Here is a 14,605-nt window from a genome sequence, read left to right on the forward strand (position 1 = left end):
ATCTCCTCCTCTGTTAATCTAGGGAGCCTATATTTTATCCATTTTTATTGGCATAAAGTTGGGCAAAGTAACTCCTTATTATTTCTCTAATTTCCTCTTCATTGGTGGAAAGATCCCCCTTTTCATTTGTAAGACTATCAATTTGATTTTCCTCTTTCTTTTTTTTGATCAAATTTACCAAAGGTTTATCTATTTTATTGGCTTTTTCATAAAACCAACTCTTAGTTTTATTTATTAATTCAATAGTTTTTTTACTTTCAATATTATTGATTTCTCCTTTTAATTTTTGTATTTCAAGTTTAATTTTTGGTTGGGGGTTTATAATTTGGTCTTTTTCTTGCCTTTTAATTTGTAAGCCCAATTCGTTAATCTTCTCTTTCTCTATTTTCTCCAAATAAGCCTCTAAAGATATAAAATTTCCCCTTATTACCGCTTTAGCTGCATCCCAAAGATTTTGATATGATGTCTCATCATTGTCATTATCTTGGGTGAAATTGTTAATTGTTTCTATAATTTGCTCTTTCACCCAGTCATTCTTTAAGATGAGATTATTCAGTTTCCAATTACTTTTTGGTCTATTTACCCCTATCTTTTTACTGAATGTAGCTTTTATTGCATTGTGATCTGAGAAGAAGACATTTATTATTTCTGCCTTCCTACATTTAATTTTGAGATCTTTATGTCCTAATATATGGTCTATTTTTGTATAGGATCCATGAACTGCTGAGAAGAAAGTATCTTCCTTTCTATTGCCATTCAGTTTTCTCCAAAGGTCTATCATACCTAGTTTTTCTAATGTTCTATTTACTTTTTTAATTTCTTTCTTGTTTGTTTTGTGGTTTGATTTGTCTAAATCTGAGAGTGCAAGGTTGAGATTTCCCACTATTATAGTTTTACTGTCTATTTCTTCTTGCAGTTCTCTTAACTTTTCCTTTAGAAAGTTAGATGCTATACCACTTGGGGCATATATGTTTAGTATTGATATGGCTTCATTATTTATGCTACCTTTCACCAGGATATAGTTTCCCTCCTTATCTTTTTTTAACGAGATCTACTTCTGCTTTTGCTTGATCTGAGATAAGGATAGCTACCCCTGCTTTTTTGGCTTTACTTGAAGCATAATAGGCTCTGTTCCAACCTTTTACCTTTACTCTGTATGTATCTCCCTGCTTTAAGTGTGTTTCCTGTAGACAACATATTGTAGGGTTCTGCTTTTTGATCCAATCTGCTATCCGTCTCCGTTTGATGGGATCGTTCATCCCATTTACATTTACAGTTAAAATTACTAATTCTGTATTTCCTGCCATCGTATTATCCCCAGATTATGCTTTTTTCCCTTTACCCCCCTGATCCCCCTCCCCGATATTTAATTTACAGACCCCCCTTGTGATGCGCAACCCTCCCTCTTTTTTTTTTTTTTTAGGATCCCTCCCCCCTCCCTCCAAGTCCCTTCACTTATTCTCCTTTTCCTTTTCCCTTTTCCTCTCCCCCCTTTTAATGAGGTGAGAGAAAATTCTCTGAAAAACAAATATGTTAATTATTTACTCTTTCAGCCTCTCCTGAAGAGAGTAAGATTCACACAATGATTCTCCCCCTCACTAAGTTCCCTCAGATATGGTGTATTTTCTATGCCTCTTCCTGGGATATAGTTTCCCTCTTTTTAATATTCCTTCCCCTTTTTCTGAACCGACCTCCTTCCCTTTACTACACCCCCCTTTTTTTCTTTTATATCAGTAAAATCAAATTATCCTTGAGTACTTTTTATATACCCACAACAGAGTTACAGTTCTCAAGGGTTCTGTGTACCTTTTTCTGTTTCTCTTCAGTCTTGTGGATGTAGATCAAATTTTTTGTTTAAGTCTGTTTTTTTTTTTAGAAACATATAGAATTCCTGTTTCATTGAATGACCATCTTCCTCCATGGAAAAAGATGCTAAACTTAGCTGGGTAGTTCATTCTTGGTTGCAGTCCTTGATCTTTTGCCTTACAGAATATCAGGTTCCAGGCCCTTCTATCTTTTAATGTGGAGGCAGCCAGATCTTGGGTGACCCTTATTGTGGCACCTTGGTATTTAAATTGTTTTTTTCTAGCTGCTTGCAGGATTTTCTCCTTTGTGTGGTAATTCTGAAGCTTAGCCACTATATTCCGTGGTGTTCTTTTTTTAGGGTCTATTTCAGAAGGAGTTCGATGAATTCTTTCCACATCTACTTTCCCTTCTGTTTCTATTATCTCTGGACAGTTCTCTTTGATAATTTCCTGTAAAATAGAATCTAGGCTCTTTTTTTGGTCAAGTTTTCTGGAAGTCCAATAATCCGCAGATTGTCTCTCCTAGATCTATTTTCCAGGTCTATAGATTTTCCCAGTAAGTATTTGACGTTGTTCTCCAGCTTCTCATTTTTTTTGTTTTGTTTGACTGATTCTTGGGTTCTCTGTGAATCATTCATTTCTATTTGTTCCATCCTGACTTTTAAGGAGTTATTTTCTTCTTTCACAGTTTTTAGTTCTTTTTATAAATGCCCAATTTCGTTTTTAAATGAATTATTTTGCTCTATCGAATTTTTTTCCATTTCCCTAATTTTTTTTGAGAATTATTTTCTTTTTCCAATTCAGAAATTCTATTTTCTTGAGACTTTTTTATCTTTTCCAATTCAGAAATCCTACTTTCCTGTGATTTTTTAACCTTTTCTAATTCATAAATTTTGTTTCCCTGCATCTCCTGTGAATTCTTTATTTTTTCCAACTCCAATTTCAGGACGTTGTTATTCTCTATCATAGCTTCCCTTTCCTTTCCCCATTTTTCTTCAAACTCCCTTAACTTTTTAAGAGTTTCTTCTAGGAGAGAGTTATGTGATGGGGGGCAGGAATCTTTCCCCTTTAGGTTGTTATCTGCTGTCTCTCTGCTGTTAACTTCCTCGGGGTTGGATACCCGCACTTTCTCTGTATAGAAGGAATCTATAGTTTTTCTGGATTTTTTGCTCATATTTAAAAAATCTTTTGGGGTCTGTCCCTGGGGTAGGAAATTATTTATTTACTTCTTTACCAGCTTCCTCCCAGACCGGATGGATGCAGCGGCTCCTGCGCCTGAGCTAAGATAGAGCTCTGGGAGAGAGTTCCCCACCCCCTCCCTGGAAGTGCCTCAGAGGTGATTAGCACTGCTGTGCCCCGAGGGCGTTGAACAGTAAAGACAGCACAAAGCCCAGCCTATGTGTCTGGGTGGGGCGTGGATGTCTGCAGCAGGTGACGTGAAAAGCCCCTGTGCTCAAACTGGAAGTGTCTGCCAGAAACCACGGTCCCTAGTTCAAAGGTTCTGCTTCTCTGGGACTTCCTGGAGCTGAGTTCCACTCCCTCCAGCTAAGCTAGGCAGGGTGTGTTGCCTTTGACGGTATCCACCCACTTGTCAATCTCTTAACTATTCTCAGGTGGTAGCTGAGGCCACACCCCCTGGTGCCGAGATCTGCTGAGTCACCTCCAGGATCCGGGGAAAATCTAATCTGAGTTTTAAGATATTTTGGCTTTCTCTTCTGAACTGCTAAATAATTAGCAGAGAAGAGCTAACAGTCTGTGCCAGATTCCTTTACCTCAGTGGCTTCTCTGATCCCAGAGCCCTTCCCAGCATGATCAGCGCTGTATGCTAGCACCCAGCCGTCTGTGCTGGCCTCTCTTCTTCCTCCCCTGGGGACTGACCTTTTCTGTTGAAACTCCAGATTCTCTTCAGCTGGTAAGTCGTGCTTCCATTCCTTGTGGTATCTATCAGTCCTGGGCTTATTTTGAGACTTAATTTATCTAATTGGTTGTGAGGGAGTGAGGACGTTCACAGAGTCGTGTGTTTCTTCTCCGCCATCTTGGCTCCGCCCTCGAAGATGGACGTTTAACGAAATAAATGAATTCCATCTATTCTTGATGAAAAAAAAAAAAACAGATCTATACAAAATGTTTGATCTTCCAATACAGAACTCAAGAGATTTCTAAAAAGGTAAAAAGAAATCTTGAGAACTAAATTTCTGCCATAAAGATATGTAAAGAACACATGTATAATTTGTCCCAGAAACTAGATATGGAAAGGAAATTATATCATAAAAAGGGTAAAGTGGTGGTACTACATTTTATGAAGAGGCATAGGTAACCTATTATATCTGAGAGAAAGAAAGGAGGGGGATGAAAATAGTGTGTATCAATAGACATATTCGATTTATGGTGAAACTTCTTCCACTTCATTGAAAAGTGAGAGTGAAGGAGTAAGCTAAGAGGAAGGGAATACATAAATTGTGAGAAAAAGGTAAAATAGGAAGAGGAACTTTAAGGTGGGGGAGGGATACTAAAAATGGAGAGCTGTGAAAAGCAAGTAGTGTTCACTAGTTTAATACTTAGTAGGGGGGTCAGAGGGAAGGAAAAGAGAAAAGCATAAGCAGGGGTTAACAGGATGGCAAGCAATATAGAATTAGTCCAATTAACCATAAATGTGAATGGGGTAAACACCCTCATAAAAAGGTAGCAGTTAGCATGCTGGATTAAAAACCAGAATCCTACTATATGTTGTTTATAGGAAACACACCTGAAACAGGGTGATACATTGCTAAAGGGTAGCATAGATAATGAAGCAGTATCAATATTAAACATATACACACCAAGTGGTGCAGCATCTAAATTCTTAAAAGAGAAATTAAGAGAGCTGCAAGAAGAAATAGACAGCAAAACTATAATAGTGGGACATCTCAACCTTGCACTCTCAGGATTAGATAAGTCAAACAACAAAAAAAAATAAGAAAGAAGTCAAAGAGGTAAATAGAATACTAGAAAAGTTTGATATGATAGATGTTTGGTGAAAGCTAAATGGAGACAGAAAGGAGTGTACTTTCTTCTCAGCAGTTCATGGAACCTATACAAAAATTGATCATATATTAGGACACAAAAAGTTCAAAATCAAATGCAATAATGCAGAAGTAGTAAATGCATCCTTTTCAGACCACAATACAATGAAAATTACATTTAATAAAAAGCCAGGGAAAAATAGACCAAAAATAATGGGAAACTAAATAATCTTATACTTAAGAATGATTGGGTAAAACAGCATATCATAGACATATTTAATAACTTCACCCAAGAAAAGGACAATAATGAGACATCATACTAAAATCTGTGGGATACAGCCAAAGCTGTAATGAGGGGAAGTTTTATATCTCTGGAGGCCTACTTGCATAAAATAGAGAAAGAGAGGGTCAACGAATTGGGCTTATAAATAAAATTGCTAGAAAAGGAACAAATCAAAAACCACCAGACAAACACAAAACTTGTAATTCAAAAAATAAAAGGTGAGATTAATAAAATTGAAAGCAAAAAGACTATTGAATTATTAAATAAAACTAAGAGTTGTTTCTATGAAAAAACTAACAAAATAGAAAAATCCTTAGTAAATCTGATTAAAAAAGGGAAGAGGGAAAGCAAATTGTTAGTCTTGAAAAGGAAAAGGGAAAGCTCACCACTAATGACGAGGAAATTAGAAAAATAGTTATGAGCTACTTTGCTCAACTTTATGGCAATAAATTTGATAACTTAAAGCAAATGGAAGAATACCGTCAAAAATATACCTTGTCCAGATTAACAGAGGAAGAAGTAAATAGTCTAAATAGTCCCATTTCAGAAAAAAAGAAATAGAACAAGCTATTAACCAACTCCCTAAGAAAAAATCCCCAGGACCACATTGATTTACATGTGAATTCTACCAAACATTTAAAGAACAACTAACTCCAATGCTATATAAACTAGGGATTGAAGAAGTCCTACCAAATTCCTTTTATGACACAGACATGGTACTGATACCTAAACCAGGTAGGCTGAAAACAGAGAAAAAAAATATAGACCAATCTCCCTAATGAATATTGATGTTAAAATCTTAAATAAAATATTAACAAAAATACTACAGAAAATCATCCCCAGCATAACACACTATGACCAAATGGTATTTATACCAGGAATGCAGGGCTGGTTCAATATTTGGAAAACTATAAGCATAATCTACTATATCAATAACCGAATTAACAAAAAACATATCTCATCTCAATAGATGCAGAAAAAGCATTTGCTAAAATCCAACATCCATTCCTACTAAAAACGCTTGAGAGTATAGGAATAAATGGACTATTCCTTAAAATAATAAGGAGCATATAATTAAAACTGTCAGTAAATATCATATGTAATGGCAATAAACTGGAACGTTTCCCAATAAGATCAGGAGTGAAACAAGGTTGCCCACTATCACCATTGCTATTCAATATGGTACTAGAAACACTACCCTCTGCAATAAGAGTTGAGAAAGAGATTCAAGAAAGTAGAGCAGGTAATGAGGAAATCAAACTATCACTCTTTGCAGATGACATGATGGTATACTTAGAGAATCCCAAAGACCCTGCTAAAAAGCTATTAAAAATAATTCAGAACTTTAGCAAAGTTGCAGGATACAAAATAAATCCACATAAATCCTCAGCATTTTTTTATACATTGCCAACACAGTCCAACAACAAGAAATACACAGAGAAATTCCATTCAAAATAATAGTCGATAGAATAAAATATTTGGGAATATATCTACCAAAGGAAAGTCAGGAATGATATCAGCAAAATTACAAAACACTTGCCTCAAAATTAAAGTCAGATTTAAATAATTGGAAAGACATTAAGTGCTTGTGGATAGGCCGAGTGATTATAATCAAGAGGAAAATACTCCCTAAACTAATCTATTTATTTAGTGTTTTACCAATCAGACTCACAAGAAACTATTTTAATGAGTTAAAAAAAAATAACAACAAAATTCATAAGGAATAACAAAAGGTCGAGAATTTCAAGGGAAGTAATGGAAAAAAAAATCAAATGAAGGTGGTCTAGCTGTACCTGATCTAGAACTATATTATAAAGTAGCAGTCACCAAAATCATTTGATATTGGCTAAGAAATACACTAGTTGATCAGTGGAATAGTTTAGGTTCACAGGGCAAGATAGTGAACAAAAATAGCAATCTAGTATTTGACAGACCCAAAGATCCCAACTTCTGGATAAGAAGTCATTATTTGACAAAAACTGCTGGGAAAACTGGAAATTAGTATGGCAGAAACTAAGCACAGACCCACATTTAACAACACATACTAAGATAAGATCAAAATGGGTCCATGATTTAGGCATAAAGAACAAGATCATAAATAAATTAGAGTAACATAGGATAGTTTACTTCTCAGACTTGTGGAGGAGGAAGGAAATTTGTGACCAAAGGAGAACTAGAGATCATTATTGATCACAAAATAGAAAATTTTGATTACATCAAAATAAAAAGCTTTTTTTACAAACAAAACTAATGCAAACAATATTAAAAGGGAAATAACAAATTGGGAAAACATTTTTACAGTAAAAGGTTCTGATAAAGGCCTCACCTCCAAAATATACAGAGAATTGACTCTAATTTATTTATAAGAAATCAAGCCATTCTCCAATTGATAAATGATCAAAGAATATGAACAGATAATTTTCAGATAACGAAATTGAAACTATATCAACTCACATGAAAGTGTTCCAAATCAGTATTGATAAGTGAAATGCAAATTAAGACAACTCTGAGATACCACTACACACTTGTCAGATTGCCTCAGATGACAGGAACAAATAATGAAGGTTGGAGTCGATGTGGAAAAAACTGGGACACTGATGCATTGTTGATGTAGTTGTGAAAGAATCCAACCATTCTGGAGAGCAATCTGGAATTATGCCCAAAAAGTTATCAAACTTTGCATACCCTTTGATCCAGCAGTGCTACTACTGGGCTTATATCCCAAGGAAATACTTAAGCAAGGAAAGGGACCTGTATGGGCCAAAATGTTTGTGGCAGCTCTTTTTGCAGTGGCTAGAAACTGGAAAATGAATGGATGTCCATCATTTGCAGAATGGTTGGGTAAATTATGGCATATGAATATTATGGAATATTATTTTTCTGTAAGAAATGACCAACAGGATGAATGTAGAGAGGCTTGGAGAGACTTACATCAACTGATGCTGAGTGAAACGAGCAGAACTAGGGGATCATTATACACTTCAACAATGATAATGTATGAGGATGTATTCTGATGGAAGTGGATATCTTCAACATAGAGAAGAGCTAATCCAATTCCAATTGATCAATGATGGACAGAATCAGCTACATCCAGAAAAGGAACACTTGGAAATGAGTATAAACTTTTAGCTTCTTTTTGTTTTTCTCCCCAGATTATTTTTACCTCCTGAATCCAATTCTTCCTTTCCAACAACAACAACAACAACAAAATTCGGCTCTGCACATATATATTGTACCTGGAATATAAGATAACATATTTAATATGTATGGGAATGCCTGCCATCTAGGGGGTAGGGTGGAGGGAAGGAGGGGAAAAATTCGGAACAGAAGGGAATACAAGGGATAATGTTGTTAAAAAATTACCTATGCATATATACTGTCAAAAATGTTATAATTATAAAATTAATTTTTAAAAACAGTTATGGGGATCAAAATAATGGCTAAAAATGCAGCCTTAAATTCCAGAATACTTAGTTTTAAGTTCTTACCTCAGAGCACCACAGGCAGTGTGACTCTGGGAAAATGATTTCAAGTCTATATTCAGCTAATCTCAAAAATTATATAATTGTAAAACCCTTTCTGATAAACTACATTCTCTGAAATCAGAACACACATTTGCTTCAAAGAAAGAAACATAATGAAGATCTGAGTCCTGGGAAAAAGAGAATGAGGCCTAAAGTCATTCAACCTTAAGTGGTGGCTTCTGCAGTGTTGATTATGCTCTTCCTTCAGCTATTTTATTCTACCCTGATGCTAAAAGCCTTCTATCCATTTTATCTATAATTCAGTGCCTTATATGTGTGTTTTTGCTGTTTTTAGAGTAGTTTGAGGGCTTTCTCTCAAGAGAGAATCAGGTACAAATTACTTTTAGTATTGTTACTGGTCATTTAGGCTATTCCTTTTGGTCTCAGTTTATTTTACACTTGAATTTATAACAGCAAACATTTGAGTAAGAATTGAGCTGAATTAAGCATAGGTGTTATTCTTTGGCTATCAAATTACATTTGCCAGTAAAAACTGATTTTCGGTAAAGCTTAACATTAAACTTGTATCTTGTGAAGTAGGAAGTGTTGAGGCAGGACAAAGGTGGTATAAGTGGTCAATGCAAGATAGAAAACATTCAGGATATAAAGAATCCAATCTGCAAAACTAATTTTTGTTGTTGGTCAGCTGAGTCTACTGATTCACGACCCCATTTGGGGTTTTCATGGAAAAGATACTAGAATGGTGGACCCTTTTCTTCTCCAGCTCATTTTACAGATGAGAAAACAAGGTTAAGTGACTTGCCTAGGGTCATACAATTAGTATGTGTTTGAAGGCAGATTTGAACTCAGGACAATGAATATTCCCAATTTTAAGACAGACATTTTACCACTATACCAAATTGCTGCCTTATAACTATTTTATATGCACTAAAACATATGTGAACTACTTTTCTGACAACAATATTATGAGGTAGGTGGAGCAAATATATTTATAATCCCTTTTTTACAAATAAAAAAAATTCAGAGGAGTTGTGACTTAAATAATAGTCACAAATTTAATATCTAAGGTAACAATTGAACCAAGGTCTCCTGTCTTCAAAGCCAATATAATATTGTTACTACTCTTTCGCAATACCCCAATTTCATCATTTCAGTCCCTTGTGGGTTTATATGACATAATAATATAATCTTAGTACTATATTACTAAGTACTTAAATTACTATAGTACTTAGTACTTAATACAAAGATTATATTAATGTCCATTGTTATGCAACTCTTTTTTTGTGTGGATAAAAATGCTTATGCTGAGTAGGGGTCAAGTGAATGGACTTCAAGACAAGAAAGAAAGAGCTTCAGTCTTCTTTGAACTTTGAATTTTCTTTGAGTTTTAGTCTCATAGTAATTTGGGCACTTCTGGCTTTCAGGTTTGGGACAGAAGATAGGTAATGTCAATGCTCTTTCAGAGTACTGAAGAAAAAGACTGAGAAGAAGCTGACATGAGAGGAGCCACCTAGCTCCATTATATCCCCATCCCAAGTAAACCATAAAGGAGATGGAGATTTGGGGGATCTTGCCCTTGGATGAGAACTAGGAACTCTTTGCATCACATGCCATAATGGTATATATATATCTATATCTATATATATTATATATCTATATATCTATATCTATATCTATATATCTATATATAGATATAGATATAGATATATAGATATAGATATATAGATATATATATAGATATATAGATATATATATAGATATATATACAACCGTACAATATGAAGTTCTCTTATTAGGATTAAAGAAATATACATACACATAAATGCACACACACATATGTAAATATATATATATATATGTGATATATATATATATATGTATACACATGTACATGTATGTAGGTGCATATATACACATATATCTATACCTATATATGTTTGCACAGAGAGAGACATAGTTATAGATATATGCATATTCTATGCATATTTTCTCTGTGTTCTGTTTTTTCTATAAATTAAATAAATGAGTTTCTTGACTAGTTACTATGTATGTTTATTGTGGAATTACCATTTGGTGCAAAAACAGTAAAGTTTGGATCATCCTGATTACTCCAATTATGAAAAAGTAAGCAGAAGTAAGGTTGAATCTGAAACCATAATCCCTACACTGATAATATTTAAGGAGAAAATTGAATTCTCTCTCTCTGAATTAAAAAAAAAAAAAATAAGCAGAATGATGTTTAACCTCTAATCTCAACTTCGGGTATTTTTTCTCCTGTAAATAATTAGTCTCTTGGAGAAAAGTGAGGGTACAAGACTTAGCCATTTGAACTACAAAATGGCAATCTCTCTACTATATATGGAGGAAGCTCTCATACCAAATATATTATTGGTTTTTATGCCATTCCTTCTTTTTCTCTGTATCCTATCTAGTAATAACTTACAAAAAGGAAAATTGAAAGAAGATAAAAGAGTTCATGCATTCCCCACCTCTGAATGTCTCTTGTTCATTTCATAATGATGTTTAGGATTATTAAATAAAATTTACTTTTCAACAATCATCTCAAAATGATTGAATAATCCCTATAACTTATAGGAAATGAAATTATTTGAAATTCTTAAATAAGCAAGGTTTTTTAATACACATGATGAGTTTTTTTTGTTTGTTTGTTTTTGTTTGTTTTTTACTTTTCCTCCTTTTTTTTCTATAATAAAAAAGAAAAGGAGACTAAATAGAAAAGACTTGTTCTCTGTGTGACCATGAACAAGTTACTTAACCTGTATAACTCTCAGTTTAAGCATCTGTAAAATGAGTAAAATAAGGGAAGAACATCACTTTTGATTTATAAGAAATCAAAGATTTGAACAGCAAAAGCAGTCAGGCAGGGTCATGTCAAGTAGAACTCAAATTTTATTTTATTTTTAAATAAAATAAGTATAAGTCATTTTCAAGAAGAATAATTAATAATAACCTTAGCAACATGTGATGCCAAGATTAGGTAAACATTCTTAAAGTCATAGATTTGGAGCTAAAGGGAAAAGGATTTGTTTGGTCCAACATTTTCTTTTTATAGCTGATGAATGTGGGTCCCCCAAAGCTTAAATAACCTGCCAAAGATTAGGGTTTCTGACTTTGGTTTTGCTTCACCCCCCAAAACTCCATACTTATAAGGCAATGCCTGTTTGTATGTATTTCTAAAACCATCAGTGCACGAGCATGCATGTATTTAAATTATAACAGAAGGCTTCTGCAAGTTGACAGCTGTAGAAAAATATGTTCTTCATCATTAATGACTTAAGCTTGATACTCTGTACATATGCTAGGTTGAAACCTCCACGAAATACTCTGATTCCTCACTGTGGGGTGGAGATGAGTTTGGCTTATAGAAGCAGGCTCTCTGAGAAGTTTTACCAAGCTGCAAAGGTGTCAAGCACAAGTCATGTCTAACAATACACCCCAAATATCTGACCCAGAGCCTAATGAAATTTTCCTGTCAGAAAACTAGTTTAAAATGATCAATTAACATGGGAAGGAAGGATTATCCAAATGTATAAAATCATAGGCTTTTTAAATATTATAATTCTAGTCAATCAACAGTACATTAACATATCCATAGTTTAAAGCTAATGAATCATAAAATGTTAATAGTTAAATATTCTTAGAGGTCACCTAATTAGATTACCAAATCTTGATCCACATCTCTTGAATACATCAGCTTCCTAACTCAACTCAGTCTTTCTTAATTCAGATGACTCCATTAGCTTTCTAATATTTTTAGGGTCTCTGTGTCTCTGTTTGTCTATCTCTTTTTCTGCCTTTCTCTTTGTCTCCCTATTTCTTTGTCTATTTTTCTTTTTCTCTCTGTAGCAATCTGTGTCCCTCTCTGTCTCTGTCTCCATCAGTCTTGCTCTCTATCTCTCCCTCTACCTTGCTCTTTCCCTCTCCCTTTATCTTTCTGTGTCTCCCCCCTCCCTGCTCTTCCTCCTCCTCCTCCTTCTCCTCCTCTTTCTCCTCCCCCCTATCTCTTTTCCATTTAGAGATGAACGTTCCCAAAATGAGATTCCCAAATCCTAGTGACATGGTCAGACGTAGATTTTCAAAAGATCATTTGACCTGAGTAGCAAAGGAATTGGAGTGGGGAGAGACTTCATAAACTCTTTGGGATAGAAACAAATAGCAGTATACATCATACACATTTCATCTTTTATTTCTGCATCTTTCCAAACAATGCTTCCATGTGTAGAATGTATTATCTCTGAATTTCTGCCTCCTGAAGTTCCCAGTTTCCTTCATAGCTCAAATACTCATCACTCAAACAGCCTATGCTTTCCTCATACCTCAGAAAACTACCTTGTATTTTATATAGTCTACTACATGCATACATAGCTGCCCAGTGGAATGTTAATCTCTTCAGTGTAGTGACTTTTACATTTTTGTCTATGGACCCTTATAATGCCAGCTCCTCCAGATGAACTTAATTAATAGGTATTGATTGATAGATTCATTTATCCTGACCCTTCATTTCTAGATATATAAATTAAAATTCATAGGGATAAAATTACTTCACCAAGGGCACATACCTAATAAATGGTAGAGTACAGACTCAGACCTAAGTCTTCCCATAATAATATTCTTGCTTTTTCTCTTACTCACTTTCTGACTTGAAAATTTAATGAATAAATCTTAAAAGTTCATTATCAGAGGTGTATTAGTGGACTAAAATAGTAAGAAATCAGTTTATTTCCAAAATATTTTGACATTTCTGTTCCCATATTTAATTGAGAGCCATTAATTGATAGGCAATGTCCCAGCTGCCAAGAAGGTGCCTGTATCCACTGCTGCCTCCAAGCCTGGGCTGAAACTAAAAATGACCTTTGGTGATGTTGGCAACAAAATGTGTGAGGAACAGCAGTCACCTCCATCAAAACTACCACTGAAAAAGAAAATTAATTTCCCATAGTAAAATAGCTGATAAAAAAGCCTCCCAAGTTATTAAAAAAGATGCCTCTACCTAAAATCGTTAAGGAAGAGAAATCTAATTCATGAGCTCATTAGGCTGGATTCTCCATCTCTAAGCCCAATGGAAACATCTGGGTCTGTGACTACAGAAGAGTTTCCGTGCCAAACTTTTTTCTAATATCATACTTGCACTGAAAGATTTTGAATTCCAAAGATACAGCTGATCCAAAATTTTACTGTAGTGAAGGTGTGAAAGACATGCATTGCTATTCCAAATAACTTGAAGAAGAGCACATGATCAGATCAATATATCTGGTAGGTCCAGAAACCACTGGGAACAAAAAAAAAAAAAAAAAAACACAAAACAAACAAAATAAAAATCCTACTTGACTGGTTGGTAAAAGCACATATGAATTTCATGTTGCTATAGGAGACTATGTACATGACAGTGGCCATTATTAACTGATTTATACAGAATAATAGTGTGTCTAAAAAACTTTGGAAGTTGGTGGGTGTTACCCCGTGTTCATTCTCAGCAATTATGAAGAGATGTACCCACCTGAAATTGGAAACCTTGCCTTTGTTATTGACCATATTACAGAGAGCACCATGTCCAACAGATGAAAATGAAGATTCTAAAAGTTTTAGACTTCAGTTTAGGTTCTCCTTTACCATTGTACCTTCTGTGCCAAACAGCTAATTGAGAAATTAACATTGAAAAGCACACCTTAGTTAAGTATACCATATGGAAGTCACAAAGTTGGACTATGGCAATGGTTCTCAACGTATGGTCCAGAGAATCCTGGGGGTCCTTGAAACTCTTTTAGTGAGTCTAGAAATACAAAATTTGTTTTTATAATATGGTAAATATCTATAAAGAAAAACCACATAAACAAAAACACTTTGGCTAGATCTTCAGTAATTTATAATAGTATAAAGATACTGAAAACAAGTTTGAGAACCATTGGACTATGATATGATCCCCTGTTAGGTTCTTACTAAGTACTAAGTTGGTACTTAACGGTTTTTTAGTTCAGAATTCATACCTTTAGTTCAAATCTTTAAGGGAGT

The 14,605-nt window shown here is 34.5% G+C and overlaps 1 pseudogene; it reads left to right on the plus strand.

Moving 5' to 3' along the window:
• The window catches only part of LOC141549778 (G2/mitotic-specific cyclin-B1 pseudogene), a 103,719-nt pseudogene extending 89,358 nt beyond the window's left edge, over window positions 1-14,361 (plus strand).
• The last annotated feature ends 244 nt before the right edge of the window (window positions 14,362-14,605 follow it).

Source organism: Sminthopsis crassicaudata, chromosome 1 (genome assembly GCF_048593235.1).
Source record: "Sminthopsis crassicaudata isolate SCR6 chromosome 1, ASM4859323v1, whole genome shotgun sequence".
Lineage (NCBI taxonomy): Eukaryota > Metazoa > Chordata > Mammalia > Dasyuromorphia > Dasyuridae > Sminthopsis > Sminthopsis crassicaudata.